This window comes from Theropithecus gelada, chromosome 14 (assembly GCF_003255815.1).
Source record: "Theropithecus gelada isolate Dixy chromosome 14, Tgel_1.0, whole genome shotgun sequence".
In the NCBI taxonomy this organism is placed as follows: domain Eukaryota; kingdom Metazoa; phylum Chordata; class Mammalia; order Primates; family Cercopithecidae; genus Theropithecus; species Theropithecus gelada.
Window position 1 is genome coordinate 16314874 of NC_037682.1, and position 15370 is coordinate 16330243.

Sequence of the window (15370 nt, forward strand, 5' to 3'; positions counted from 1 at the left end):
TGCTCCTGTTCCATCACTGTCCCTGCCTTAGCAGGAGCTACCTTCTGCGTCCATGCTCAGTGGTCTCTGTGGTTCCACTGAGTCAAGGAACAAGACACATAAAGGGGATTGGTCATCACTTGTCAATCAAACAACCTTACAATATTTGTCGAACATCCTCTGAGTGCTGATGACAGAGCCTGACTGCAAGTACATTGATGATGGGGAGAGAGAGACTGTTTCAGGCCAGGGGAGTCTGTGGTTGGGTAGAGGAGAGAGAGAGAGAGGATAAGCAAGCACAGTGAGCTGAATGGAAATGCAAAAGTCCAGGGTGCTTTGGAGGTTGTGTGTGGGGTGGGAGAGCACCAGGGAAGGCTTCATAGAGGAGGAGGCTGGGCATTCAGCTGAAGGAAGAGTAGAAGTTGGCTAGGTGAAGAAGTGGGAAGCAGCCCTGAGTGAGCTGGTAAGGTAAGGGAGGAGTTGGGAAGTGTCGAGTGAGGGACTGTGGCTCAGAGTGACAGGGCCATGGATGGAGAGAACATCAGGAGCCACAGTCTTGGAGGACACATCCGGAAGGATGAACTTCATATGAGGGTGGGGTGAAGGCACTGCAGTCCTTCAACAGGAAAGTGAGGTGATCAGATTTGCAGTCTGAATCTTTACATGCTCTCTCCCTTCAACAGACAGACACACCTTCACAGGCACCTGCTCTGCTCTCAGGCCTGGAAGGATCCAAGGAGGCTTCTTGTCAGGGCCAGAGTCCAGAGACACAGAGCAGAGAGATCCGTGTGGGACACCGGGGAGGAGGGCCCAGACCCTGGCTCTGCAGTCATCCACATGGCAAGTCTCTTTCACCCTCTGGACCCCATTTCCCACGTGTAAACAGAGAAGCTGGAACCAGGTGAATCCTAAAGGTCCTTTAGAACAATATATTCTGTGATCCAAACTTAAGATACTTCCCTGACTTCAAGAAACTTATGGTCTGGGGTTGAATGACCAAATGAGATAGCACATTTAGTCAATGCTGGTTGACTCTCAGAAAGCATCAGCTAGGGGTAGGGAGCGGGGCGGCGGGGGAACCGTAACTCTCCATTTCCTGGAAGATGAACTTTCTGTGTGCAGAGAAGGGAGGAATTGCCATCGTGTGCTCACCTCCTGCTGGAACTGAGGTTGGATTCTTTATTAATCTCGGTACTAAGTAGGGTCAGCCTCTCCAGCTGGTGGGCAGGTGACACAACAGGCTACAAGTGCTCTCCCCATGGGAGAGTCTGGGATCTCGCTCCTGGAGCCTTCCTTTTAAAGGGGTGATTAGGCATCCCCAGAGAGTCATTGGAGGCTCTTGTCCACAGGATAAACGAATCCCATCGCAAACTCATTCCCATCCCTTCAGGAAGGCGGGGATGCAACAGGGAAAGGTGTCAGCTTGAAGTAGTAGAAGTGGGTTAGATTCCTGGCCCTGCCAGTGAGTGACTTGTGTGACCCTGGGGGGGACACATCATTCTTTCTCCTGGATCTTGGTCTCCTCATCTATAAAATGACAGTTTTCCCAAGTGATAGCTGTGTTCTAGGCACTGGGTGCTGATGATAGAAGATGAAAAAGACTAGGTAACTTCCCTCAGGCAGCCTTCAGTCTGGATGGGGAAACAGGTGTGGAAATACATTCTCTCAGTGTAGTGTACAATGCTAGTGGGATGCCCAGGGGGCATAGAAACACAGATTTAGGAACCTTAGTCCAGCAGGGGTGCTGCAGGAAGGCTTCCTGAAGGAGGAGGCCCATTCACACTTGAATGATCCATGCAAGTCAGTGCGTGAAGTGGGGGAAAATTCACTTTAAGACATTTCCAAAGAAGAATCTATCTAGTCATCTTGCCTTTCCACAGTACAGACTTCAGCTGTCCTCCCAGTCTAATGCAATGGAGCCATTCCCCCTGGGCTGCCTGCTGACTGGGAGGGCAGCCAGCTCAGAGGGCTCTAGGGTGGACTTCTGAGCACCCTCTGCTGGAATGAACTCTGAGCATAGCCATAGCAATTGGCTAAGTCTCAAGCTTGCCTTGGGCAGAGATTTCCAGCAGTCAGCAGGATGTCTCCTCGGGAGCCTGAAAGTCTTAGATCAGACCTGTTTTACTCTTGGTCTCTGCCAGGGGTTGTTGGAAAAGATGCCATCCTCTACTTAGGAGCTTCCTAAGGGCAGAACATCCAGCTCTCTCTGCTCATCTTGAAAAGGTTTATTGAGTATAGACTATAGGATGAGAGGAATGAGAGAAAACAATGTCATCTCTGAACACACTCAGAAATGGACAGGAATGCTCTGTAGGGAAGGTGACGGTCTTATGGGAAAGTCTACCCAGGGAATCAGAGCTAGCCTGGCGAGTTCCCAGGAGGATTTCTAAGCAGAGATGCCTGAGGTGAAATCTAAAGGAAGGGAAGAAATTGACAAGTTGATGAAGGGAGTGGGATAGAGAGGGAGCAGTTCAGCAATCTAGGCAAAGAAATAGCATGAACAAAGATTAAGGCTTAGGAGGCTTGTCTATTAAGGAAGCGAAAGGCCAAGGGGCTTGTGTACATTGAGGAAGGGAGGGTGGTGAGACACGGTGCTGAGGGGCGGGCTGAGTTAGCCGTGAGGGTCTCACAAGCTGCGCTGTTGTTTACCCTAATTGCAATGGAAATCCATACCAGCAGCAGACTAACATGATCTTATGTCTTTTTTTTTTTTTTCTTTTTGAGACAGGGTCTCACTCTGTTGCTTAGGCTGGAGTGCAGTGGCATGAGCATGGCTCACTGCAGCCCTGACCTCCTGGGCTCAAGTCATCTTCCTGCCTCAGCCTCTTGAGTAGCTGGGACTACACGCAAGTGCCCCCATGCCTGGCTAATTTAAATTTTTTTTTTTTTTGGTGGAGCTGGGATCTTGCTGTGTTGTCCCAGCTGGTCTCAAACTCCTAGGCTCAAGTAATCCTCCTGCTTCAGCCCCTCAAAGTGCTGGGATTGATTACAGGGGTGAGCCATTGTGCCTAGCTGATTTGTGTTTTGAAAAGAAACTTCACCCTGGTAGTCTCCAGGACGAGGAGGAGGGAGGGGCGGCGGATGTTGCTTGACCAGTTAGGAGGCTACTGCATTGGTCCAGGTGAGAGCAGGCAGCCTGATTGAGTAGGTGGCAATGGAGCTGTCGAGATGGGGTCTGCTGGGTTACAGTGCATGCAGGTGATCAGGGGGACGGCGTGTCAAGATGTGTTCTGGTTTCTGAGATAACAGAGCTATGGACTGAGAGATCATCTAATCTGCCCCTCATTTAACCTCCCAAGGAAACTGAGGCTTAGAAATGGGAAGGGACTTTCCCATGCTGGCAGAGCAGGGACAGTATTAGAGCCAAATCCTGTCCATGCTCATCCTGTTCTTTTATGGTAGAAAGCTGAAATCGTAGGGCAGGAAGTAACCTTAGACATCAACTTGCCTAATTCTAATATTTCATAGATAAGGAAACTGAGGCCCCAAGGGATGAAGCTTTAGTGGCCAAAGGCCACCTAGGGAGCTAATTAATTAATCAGTCAAATGGCCTAAGCATATATAAACATGGCTCTGCTGACCCCTAGATAGTGGGACATGTGTTTGTTTAGGAGGGAGATGACTTGGCAGACATCCCTCCAAAGGGTTTCCCAAGCATCCGTGCGTTGCTGCCTCCTCGCTCAGCTGGCTGCCTGGGGTTAGGGAATCCAGATGTCTGGGGCCACAGAAGCCAGCTGGATTTTCCCATGTCATGGGTTCCCAGAGTTTGGGCTCAATAGTTCAGCAGCCATGAGAAGGGGGGTGAGAGGCAGGGAAGGAATGCCAAACAGTTATTTCGGCAAGTTCCCCAGCTGCTGAGGTTAGAAAAAGGGCTGATGTCCTCTGGTCCCTGGATAGCCTCCTTCTGGCAGGGCAGAGCCCTACACCTAAGGCCAGAGCTTGCACATTGCTACCTTGCATCAAAATACAGGGACCGTGCTCTTTAGAACCAAATGTGGTGACAGGGTCTGAGAGATGTTGTCAAATATTTTGCTGTTTCCAGATGTAACATCTCATTTGAGAGACGTATTAGTTTGGTGGCAATATGTTGGAATTTTCGTTCTTCAGAGAAACACGCAGAATATTTGAAATTGGGATTGCATTGGAAAATCTCAGAACATAATTTTGGCAGCTGTCTGAGTAGCTCATCATCTGGGTGACCTGGCCTTGTCCCTGAGGAATCACTTAGAGACCTGGCTCTCTGGAGCTGCCCCCCTTGACCCCTCAGGAATATTCAGGCAAGGGGGGAAAGTGGCATCAACTTACCTGGAGGCTCAGGTGGCTGGGAAGACTGTGGTTTGTGGAAAAGCACAGGGTCTTTGGAATGATACATCCCTGGGGCTGGAGCTGGGGTCACAGTTGTGTCCTGGCCTTACCACTTACGTGGGTGACGTTGGTATTTTCCTCTCTGATCCCCAGTTTCTCATTTTGTTAAGTGGGAATGAGGATGCCTATTTCACGTTACCATTGTGAGTATGAAATGAGAGAATTGGAAAAACACACTTAATACGTTGTCTGGCATCGAAAAAAGCATTCAGTAGATTTAAATTGTTGTTTTTTGTTCTCACTCCGGTATCCTGAAATCAACCAAGGCTGAGTCAGATGGATTTCGATCAATGGAACCTTCCTCTCCAGCTCTGGCCACTCCTGGGTGCCCCTTGGGGTTCACTGTCATGGCAACGGGTCTGTGGAGTGGTGTGGAAGCCAATCGGGGAAGCTAGGCTGCCAGAATGCTGCCTGGCCTGCCGGCGCCACAGCCAAGGAGGGCGGCCACCTGATTAATGCCTGCCTGATCCATTGGCCTCATCTCAGGCCACCCTCGTGGAAGCTTCTTGTTCAGGGAGGGATGGAGCCTCACTCCTTGGGATGTGCCAGGGCCCTGGTCAGTGGGCACAGTTACAGGTGCCGCAGAGTCTTCGAACTGCCCAAGCAAAGTATCGGAGCTGAAAGGGACCCTGGAGATTTGGTATTCCAGGCGCCTCTCTTTATGGCTGAATAAAGAATACATGGGTAATGAATGCTTACAGCGTGCCCAACACAGTATGAAGCTCTTTCCCCACAGGTTAATTTCTACAATAACCCCGTGGAATAAGTGTAATTATGCCCATCAGGGAGGTGGAAACCAGGGCTCAGAGACAGGAAATCTTTTGTTTATGACACACAGCATATGTTTGCACCCAAGACTTTCCCGTTCCTACTCACTTTACTGATTATTTGTCCAGCTCTCTGGAACTTGCCTGTCTCATCCCTGGCTCTGTTTCCTATGCTTGCACAGTGCCTCACATGTCTTAGGGTTTTGGTAAAAGATTGTGGAATAAATGAATTGCTGTGGTTAATCTTGAACTGTTTTGCAAGTATGACCCTAAAGATGGGTCAGGGAAGTGTATGCATGTTGAAGGGAGGGCCAACTATCAGACTCTAAAGATGGGAAACGGAGGACTAAGACCCTAAAGATGAAAATCCCCCCTGCACCTTCCAGACCCTCCGTTGCAGGCTATTCTTTCAAAATACCCTTTGTTCCAGTCACACTGGATTCTGTCGTGAGCATCCACTCTTCCTTCCCTTCTGTGCTGTCTCTCCTTTCCTTCCACCTGGAATGGCTTATTTCCATCTTTATTGAAGAGCCTATACCCATCTTTAAATTTCAGATGTCCCCTTCTCTTAAAGTTTGGTATCTCATTTCTCTCAATTCATATTGTACTTGCAAATCTCTTTCTCATGTCCTTGATTGCATTCTTCATCGTAACACGTCTTCTTGTGACCGTGGAACTCCGCCCCATTAGACCACGGGCAACTGGAGGGCCCTGGCCCTGTCACATCCTGGCATCATCTGGGGCATCTAGCACATTGGCACACACATCAGTAGTAATGAATGTCTAATTGAATGGAATTGACTTGGGGCAGAGTACTGATACACTGGGATTGGGCTGAATTGGTTAAGGAGTAGCGCTAGAGCTAGGCAGAGATGAGGGTGGGCAGAAGGGGTGGGCCTCTATCTGCTCCACTTCCCTGAAAGCGGCCCTCTCCAGGGACCTCTCTGACCTCTGCTGACCTTCACTAGGGCTGTTTTCTCATTCTCTTGGATCAGGCTGAGAAAAACAGGAAGAATCATTAAGAGACAGAGCCTTCTGAGCCAGCGAAATTATGCTGATTCTTTTTGCAGGCACCAAAAAGAATTTGTTTGTGCGTTGTGATGAAGAGTGGGCCTTTCCTGCTGGCCCCCAGGAGAAGCCTCTACCAACCTCCTGGATCCACCCTGGGCACCATGGCCAGCCCCCTTCACTTCTCTTCCTCTCTCTTCCACAGTTAGAGTATCTACTATTTTTTCATAATTAAAAAACATAGAATTGGAGGATCCCTCGTTGTATCCAAAATTTCTCCCCGAGAGATCATTTGCCCCATTGCTACTCAAAGGGTGGTCCATGGGCCAGCAATGCTGGAGGTTTGTTAGAAATGCAACTTCCAGGTCTTCTTTCCCAGCCTACTGGTTTGGAATATGCACCTTAACAGGATTCCCAGGAAATTGTTATGCACATTTGATTTTGAGAGGTGCTACTGTAACCCACTGACATTTTTTAAATTTTAAAATAGGAGGTGGAATACCAACCCCAGAGAGGGAAATTGATTTGTTAACTAGTGTCATGATTAATTAGGTTAAACAAACATTTATTGAAAACCTGTTACACATCCAGCCCTATGCTGGACATGGTGGATAAAATATGAATCGATAATCTCTGGTCTCTTTGGTTTTTAGTAATTCTTCATGTACCTAAACATTGCCTTGCCTCATGCCAGGGCCTCGGCAAGTGTTTGTTGAGGGACTATGTCTCTTGAATTAAAGCCTAGGGCTTCTTCTACATTACTACAGCTGCCTTCTATAATTACCAGCCTCCTGGAGTAAATCGTAGCACTTTCAGACAGAAATAAATAAGTTCTTCAAGGAGAAAATCGGAGAGTGGGCTGCATCGTTGGTTTTGCCAACTCTTGACAAATCCCAAGACTCTAATAATGAGATAGGGCTCATGCAGTCCAGAAATCCATATATCACAAATGGTAGAAGAGGAGGATCTCTATGGAAACAAGGAATGATTTCCAATGGACTAAACCAGCAGTCCCCAACCTTTTTGTCACCATGGAATGGTTTCACGGAAGACAATTTTTCCACACACCTGGGATGGGGAATGGTTTTGGGATGATTTATGATTATTATATGCACTTTATTATTATTTTTGCACTTTATTATTATATTGTAAACAACAATAATGAAATAATTATACAACTCACCAAAATGTAGAATCAGTGGGAGCCCTGAGCTTCTTTTCCTGCAACTAGACTGTCCCATCTGGGGGTGATGGGAGACAGTGACTGATCATCAGGCATTAGATTAGCTTGAGGAGCACAAAACCTCGCGAGATCCCTCGCATGCGCAGTTCACAATAGGGTTGGCGCTGCCGTGAGAATCTAATGCCACCGCTGATCTGACAGGAGACAGAGCTCAGGCAGTAATGCGAATGATGGGGAGAAGCTTTAAATACAGAGGAATCTTTGCTCACTTGCTCACCTGCTGCTCACCTCCTGCTGCGCGGCCTGGTTTCCTTTTTTTTTTTTTTTTGAGGCGGAGTCTCGCTCTGTCCCGCAGGCTGGAGTGCAGTGGCCGGATCTCAGCTCACTGCAAGCTCCGCCTCCCGGGTTCACGCCATTCTCCTGCCTCAGCCTCCCGAGTAGCTGGGACTACAGGCGCCCGCCACCTCGCCCGGCTATTTTTTTTTTGTATTTTTTAGTAGAGACGGGGTTTCACCGTGTTCGCCAGGATGGTCTCGATCTCCTGACCTCGTGATCCGCCCGTCTTGGCTTCCCAAAGTGCTGGGATTACAGGCTTGAGCCACCGCGCCCGGCACGGCCTGGTTTCTAACAGGCCACAGACCAGTACCCATCCGTGGCCGGGGGGTCAGGGACCTCTGGACTACACCGTTGCTTCGATAAAGCAATACAAGATGTATAACAGGTCCAAAGATCAGTGCTCAGCTCCACCTCCACCAAAGGTCTGGTGATTCTTCTCAATTCTACCGCTGATGATTCTACTCTGTTTAATCTAGACTGTCTTTTGGGTATTCCATGTTGCTCTTGTCCCCTGAGGTCTCTGTTGGAATGTCTGTTTTTTTCACTGAAGGACTTTATTATACGTTTAAAGTAATCCACAGAAATAACTTTGTTTCTAAGGAAGGCCTTGCTTTTCCCGTATCTATTTATTCATCAAAATGATGAATGCAGTACAGCTGCACTCCTCTATGTAACTCATGGGCTCAGCCTCTGTATCTGTGCCACCTTTGACTGCTGCTTTATTTCTGGGAACTCAATATTCTTCCACGATTGTGGAGTGAGACAGGGTTTTAAACTTCTTTACATAGACAAAGTCTCGTACTACTTTGTGTCTGAATTGGAAATTTTTTTTTTTGGCAAAAATGCCTGTCATGATACATTGGTCTGTAACAACGCTATTTTGCACTAGTAACTTGGGAAGTTACTACTCTTTTTTTTTTTTTTTTTTTGAAATGGAGTTTCACTTTTGCTGTCCAGGCTGGAGTGCAATGGCGCCACCTCGGTGCACTGCAACCTCTGCCTCCCTGGTTCAAGCGATTCTCCTGCCTCAGCCTCCCAAGTAGCTGGGATTACAGGTGCCCGCCACCATGCCGAACTAATTATTGTGTTTTTAGTAGAGACAGAGTTTTGCCATGTTGGCCAGGCTGGTCTCCAACTCCTGACTTCAGGTGATCCACCTGCCTCAGCCTCCCAAAGTGCTGGGATTAGAGGTATGAGCCACCGTGCCCGGCCAGGAAGTCACTATTCTTAACGAGCAATAGGAGACCAGTTGTGATCATCTTCTCTTTATTAACTTTTGTTGTCCTTGTCAAATATTTTAATAATCATGTCTTTACAATACTGTGCGCTAAAATTTCCTAAAGCAAAGGAAAGTGATACAAATTTCCTGCAGCATTATTCCTGGAGAAGTTAGAAGCAAAAACTAAGGATTTTTAGCTATTCCTTGCATTGCAATTACATTGCATCTAGAATAAGTGTCTTCTTGTTAATAATAAAAAAGCTAATTTTTTGTTGATTTCTTACTGTGTTGTTGGCACTGTTATACGCTCATTAACAGGACTCCAGAGCACGGGTGATTACTTTCTCTACAGCTTGCTTCTGGGACGCAACAGTTACTCTCGGTTTCAGCCTTAGGTTGCTGACACGTTTTTGTCCCCAATAAGTCTTTTTCTTACAGATTAGTGTTTCAGTTGCATATTGTTGCATAACAAATAGCCTCAAACATAGAGGCTTAAAACAATACATTGTCACCACTGTCGCTAAGTTGGAGAGTTGTTTTGCTGGTCTTGCTTGGGTCTCCCGTGGGGATGCAGTCAGAGGGTCGTTGGGGCTGAAATGTTCAATATGTATCCACTAATATATCTGGTGCCTTGGGGAAATGGCTAGAAAGGTGGGCTCAGCTGGCATGCTGGAAAGGTTGAGCCTCTTTTCTCTCCACGTGGTCTCTCCATATGGACTCTCCATCTCTCTCCATGGATCAGACTTAATCCATGGTGGCTCAGGGCTTCCAAAAAGCAGAAGCTGCCAGGCACAGCCTTACTTCTGCCACCTTTTGTTGGTTAAATCAAGTCACAGGGCCAGCACAGATTCAGTGTGGGAGTGGACCACTCAAGGATGTGAATATTGAGGGCATGGTTCACTTGGTCCCAGGTTTGGAGACTCGCCTTCACAGCTTGCCAGTGTGACCTATCTGGTATCTGATAGATACTGGGTCTGGAGGACAGAGGCGATTAAAACCCTGGCTTTGCCACATTTCAGCCCTGTGACGTTAGACAGGTTACTTAAGCATCTCTCAGCTTCTAAGTCTTTCCCTGTAAAAAAGGAATGATAGTAATCGTCGCTATTGCTTATTGAATATCACTCTGTCCCAGGCACTGTTCTAAGCGCTTTATTTACATGAACTCGTTTAATCTTCTCAGAGGTCCTGTGAAGCAGCTACCGTTATCCTCTGAAATGTACAGGCAGAGACACTCAGATTCAAAGAGGTGATGTCGCCTGCCCAAGGTGGCGGTATTGGGATTTGAAACCAGGCAGTGTGGTTTCCTAGTCCATGCTTTTAATCAAGCTCTGTGTTTTCTTCCAGGAAAATCGCGAGACATCCGTGAGATATTCCAAGTACATTGGTGCAGTGTGTAATACATTGTAAATGCATAATAATCATAATGGTTTTGGATGTTCTCAGTGTTAGCACCATCCTGAGACACCTAGTTTGTCACAATTGCCTTCCATTCCTTGGTTAAGATGAGTTAGTACAAGCTGTTCATTCCCATTTTTCTTTATGTGATTCTACGCAATATTCCCATTTCATATTTGAGCCCATCTCAAATATAATTTGTTCCCTGGATTTGCTTCCTGGTATACAGCCAAGGGAGTCTAAGACTCTCCTTCTAGGAAACAACATTAGATCGATGCTCTGCCTCTAGCACATCACTGTGGGTACAAATCTATCTCCACTGAAAATGCTGCTGATTATTAGACTTGAACTCCAGTTCCCGAGGCCCCATTGCTCTATTTAAGATCCACAGAGACGCTCCGAATGATATTTCAGACTGTTGAAACCAATTCTGTATGTTCATATTTTTCTACCCCCGTCTCCGGGCCCTCAGGTTTTGGCCGTTTCCTGACATTATGAATCTGTTTTTCTATCTGCTTCCTCCCTCTCCCTTCCAACTTACTCATCAGGGTTTTCTGACTTACTGATTGTTGACTATCTGTTGTGTGTGTATGTTTTTTAATAGAATTAAGACAGTCTTTCCGCTACTTAGGCCTGGCTGAGCATTGCTGCAGCTGATGTGAAAAAAAAAAAGATTAGGAGTTATTTTTGATTTTTCTTTTGTCCTCTCTCCCCACATCCAATGCATCAGCAAGTCCTGTTGGCTCTGCCTTCAAAATTTCTACTCTGATTGTTCCTTTATCCACCATGAGCCCTGGTGTTCCTTTGGAACACTTTTCCCCTGGACTCATGGAGAAGGCCCCTCCCTGATGTCACAGCTTATATATTCTTTCCCACCTTTTGAACATTCAGCATCTAGAATGGTCTTGGAAAAGAGCGTCAGATCATGTTATTCCCTGGCTGAAACCCCTCCAGTGGTTTTCCATTGCATTTACACAAAATTTGAGGTCTGACCAGAGCCCACAGAGACCTACTTATCGGGTGAGATCTAGGCCTACCTCTGTAATCTCACCCTCCAACCCTCTTCCTGCTGTATTTTCTTTGCAGCACTTATCACTATCTGGGACTACTTATTTTTCCTTATTGTCTGATCTACCACCATTCCTGACCCTCTCACCCCCACCCCTACATAGAAAGACAACAAGGGGCAGGGGCAGGAATGTGAGTTTTTTGAGCATCATATACTCAGCACTTGAAGTATATGTCTAGCATGCAGAGGTGTGGGATTCATATTTTTAAATGAATGGAGGCATAAACTGCTGTTTTATATGGGAATCTAACTCTTGGCCAGGTAGTCTTCTTATATCAACCATTTTCATAGCTTTGGCTTATTTATTTATTTATTTAAGACTGAGTTTTGCTCTTTTCACCTAGGCTGGAGTGCAATGGCATGATCTCAGCTCACTGAAACCTCCACTTCTTGGGTTCAGGTGATTCTCCTGCCTCTCCCTCCTGAGTAGCTGGGACTACAGGCATGCACCACTATGCTTGGCTAATTTTTTTGTATTTTTAGTGGAAATTGGGTTTCACCATTTTGGCCAGGCTGGTCTTGAACCCCTGACCTTAGGTGATCCACCTGCCTCTGCCTCCCAAGCTGCTGGGATTACAGGCGTGAGCCACTGTGCCCAGCCCAGCTTTGGCTTTTAATGTGCAGATCCAGGGATCTCTTTTGAATACTGGCTCAGCTACAGGAATAAAATCCTTAGCTTTGTAAAGTCAGCCACATTATTTTGTGTTTTCTAGACTGTCATGCAGTATACTCCTGAATGATTCCATGAGATAGGTGTAAAGCTGGGTGGAGGAGGGGGGCACATAACAATATTACTTTTCTTGTAACCATGTCACAGTGCGGTTTGTATTTCCTCTGCCTTCCACGTTGAGGGGGTTGGAAATAATGACCAGCAATACAATACAGCCAACATTTTCTCTTTAGACAGCCTCTTTACCAGCATCCATGAGCAGTAACTTTTCCCCAGCAACCTGGCAGACCTATCCCTGCTGTGGTGATTTCTGGTAGACTTTCTGAAATCTGAGTGTCATCAGTGAACTCTCTAGCTTGGTCGCATTTTTTTCTTCTTCTCCGTTTCCTTCCTTCTCATCCCCATGACCATTTCTCATGAGGAGTTTCATTCCCTTCATGAAGTTCAGGTTGCCTAACTGTTGATGCGTTTCAAATATTTTTGGTCTCAGCCCAGATTGCTCCAAACCAGGTTTCTAAATGCCTTACTTAGTTTTAAAGGAGTTTGAAATTAGAAATGAAAAGAAAGAGAAAGAAAGTAAAAAATGAGGGGCACTAAAAAAATGGGAAAACCTGACTGCTTTGAGACCTAAATGATAAGAGATAAAATTGAAAAAGGCTTTGAGTAACAAGGTCTCTAAAAACATCCAGTTAATGAGACTTAGCCAAGAGGAAATGAACAAGAATGAGAATGTGTCCTTCTCATCTGTTGTTTCAGATAATTGCAAGGTTGCATTAAGGGAAGAGAAAGAGGCATGGAAGAAGAGAAAGCAAAGCGTCGAGATAGGCTTGAAAGCACTTTTTGGGACAGAACTTTGTGTACGTACTGAAATGTGGAACTTAGTGGAAGCAAACAGAAATCTACTACTTTTTAAGGGAGGTAAATTGCTGTGAAACCATGAACCTGGAACCAAAAAGCTTTCAACTATTGAGTCCTAAAAGCAGTTTCAGGCCAGCATACTTGCATCAGCAGAAGGCTGGCTGTTGAAGCTGGGTAACCCCCAAAGGTTGCATTCTCCCCAGTATCCACTGTACATATAGCCATGGTGGATAATGGAAAAGGGAGGCCCTTCAAAAGGGAAGAGTCAGAGGTCACAGAAGACACAGTGACAAAGGAGTTCTTCTCAGAAAGCAGAATCAGAGTTGAATATAAGAACTTAATCTAGGCCTTCCTAATGCTCTCCAAGCAGGATTTCAGAATTGCTATGAACCATAATGGGCGTGTATGTTTTCCTCCTTTTCAAACAAGGTCTTTAATTTGCTGTTACTCTGTCCCTGTGCCACCATTGTATATTGGGTGTGTGTAGAGTAGGGGGTGGGTCGGGGGGCAGATAATTTTTCTTTTTAGTTCATAGGTCACTGGACCACCAAGAGACCTGATGGAGAGTAGTGGGACATTGGCAATCTTGAGCTTTGACCTTGATGTGGTGACTGGGAAAGATAAGTGTGGAGGAATAGTGAAACAGGTATTTGGTAACAAGAAGAGCAGACCATGTTAGAGACTGATGGAGTTGATCAAAGTCTGTTTCCTTTGCCTTCTACGTGCACAGCTAGTCTACTTCCTTGATGTTAAACGAAATCATGGGACTCAGTTCTGGCCAATGGAATATGCAGGAATTGAAGTACGATACTTCTATTTTTGACTCCTGCAAATGTCCTTGAGATCCTCCATGCGGTAGAGAATTCACTGGAGGGTTCTGTGGCCTCAGGGATGGCAGCGCCACTAGATGGAAAAATCCTGGGTCCCTGAATAACCATATGAGGCAGAGCCTCTGACGTGCTTTGGAACACGACGTGAGCAGGAAATAAGAATTAATTGTGTCAAATAATCTAGCAAACAGATCTTTACTTTGTTGAGATTTTGGAATAATCTATTATCACAATTAGTCTACCTTGCCCAATGCAGCCATTAAAGCTACTTGCAATGAAACAAATAGGATATGTGTTGGTTTTACCTATTACCCTCCAATTTTTCTTCACCAAATAATCATAGAAGACTGATATAGTTTGGCTGTGCCCTCATTCAAACCTCAGCTTCAATTTTATCTCCCAGAATTCCCATGTGTTGTGGGAGGGACCCTGGGGGAGGTAATTGAATCATGGGGTCTGGTCTTTCCCATACAATTCTCGTGATAGTGAATAACAAGATCTGATGGGTTTATCAGGGGTTTCCACTTTTGCTTCTTCCTCATTCTCTCTTGCTGCTGCCATGTAAGAAGTGCCTTTTACCCTCCGCCATGATGATGAGACCTCCCCAACCATGTGGAACTGTAAGTCAAATTAAACCTCCTTTTCTTCCCAGTCTCAGGTATGTGTTTATTAGCAGCATGAAAATAAACTAATAAACTAATAAACCTCTGGGGCTAAAACCCTACTTTTGACTGAGACTGAGTTTTCTCTTATGGCCCACATTGTTCTTGTCTTCTGAAGTTAGCCAGTCACCAAGTATTACTGAGTGTCTAAACTCAGATCAACTACTTACTAGCTATGTGACCTTAAGCACATATTAGCTTGTTTGTGCCTCAGTTGCCTCATCTGCAAAATAGAAATAATAATAGTACTTACCTTGGGTTTTTGTGAAAATTAAGTAAATTAATCCATATATAGTGCTTAGCAGAGCAGCTGGCACATAGTAAGTGATCAGTAAATGTTATATGATCATCATCATCATCATCATCAGTTGCTTGGCACTATGAACAGCATTGAATGAGATATGCAAGATGTGGTCTTCCGTGAGATGTCTGCTATTTCAGGAGCCTTATTTTTGATCTTGCACTTGTTCAGCATAGTCTCCATTAAATACTTAATTTGAAGAGAAGGGTTTTGCCTCCCTCTAATCTACTCTAGAATACACTGATTACAGTTGAAGATGTTCTCTGTTTAGCTGAGTGTTCTGAGTCAGTATCCGTGTTCCATTTAGAGGCTGTGAGTGCAGTATTTGTTTGTACCCTGCGGCAATTGGAGTGGGAGGAATAGAGGGAGGTTAACATCCCTATTGCTGGAAGGAACTACTTTCTGCTCAGAGCCACTTCCTGCTTGGATTGACTTCCTTACAGCCACTTCCTACTTAGAATACTAAGATAAAAACAGCTGCCATTGTACCTACAGAAGTACACTTTCCTTCTTTTCCTGTCCCTGTTCTCAAGGTACACTGCCAAGGCATCTCACTTCTGATGGTGTATAGGCAACACTTGCAAAACCCAGGAGGTTTAGAATCCTTTCCCTTCTTTATTAAGCTATGAGAAAAGAGGCTGAACTTATACCAGCGATGGCCTCATCCAGCCCCCACACCATGCATTTAGATGCCTGATTTACCTGCATGCCTGAGTTAATGTCTTTTT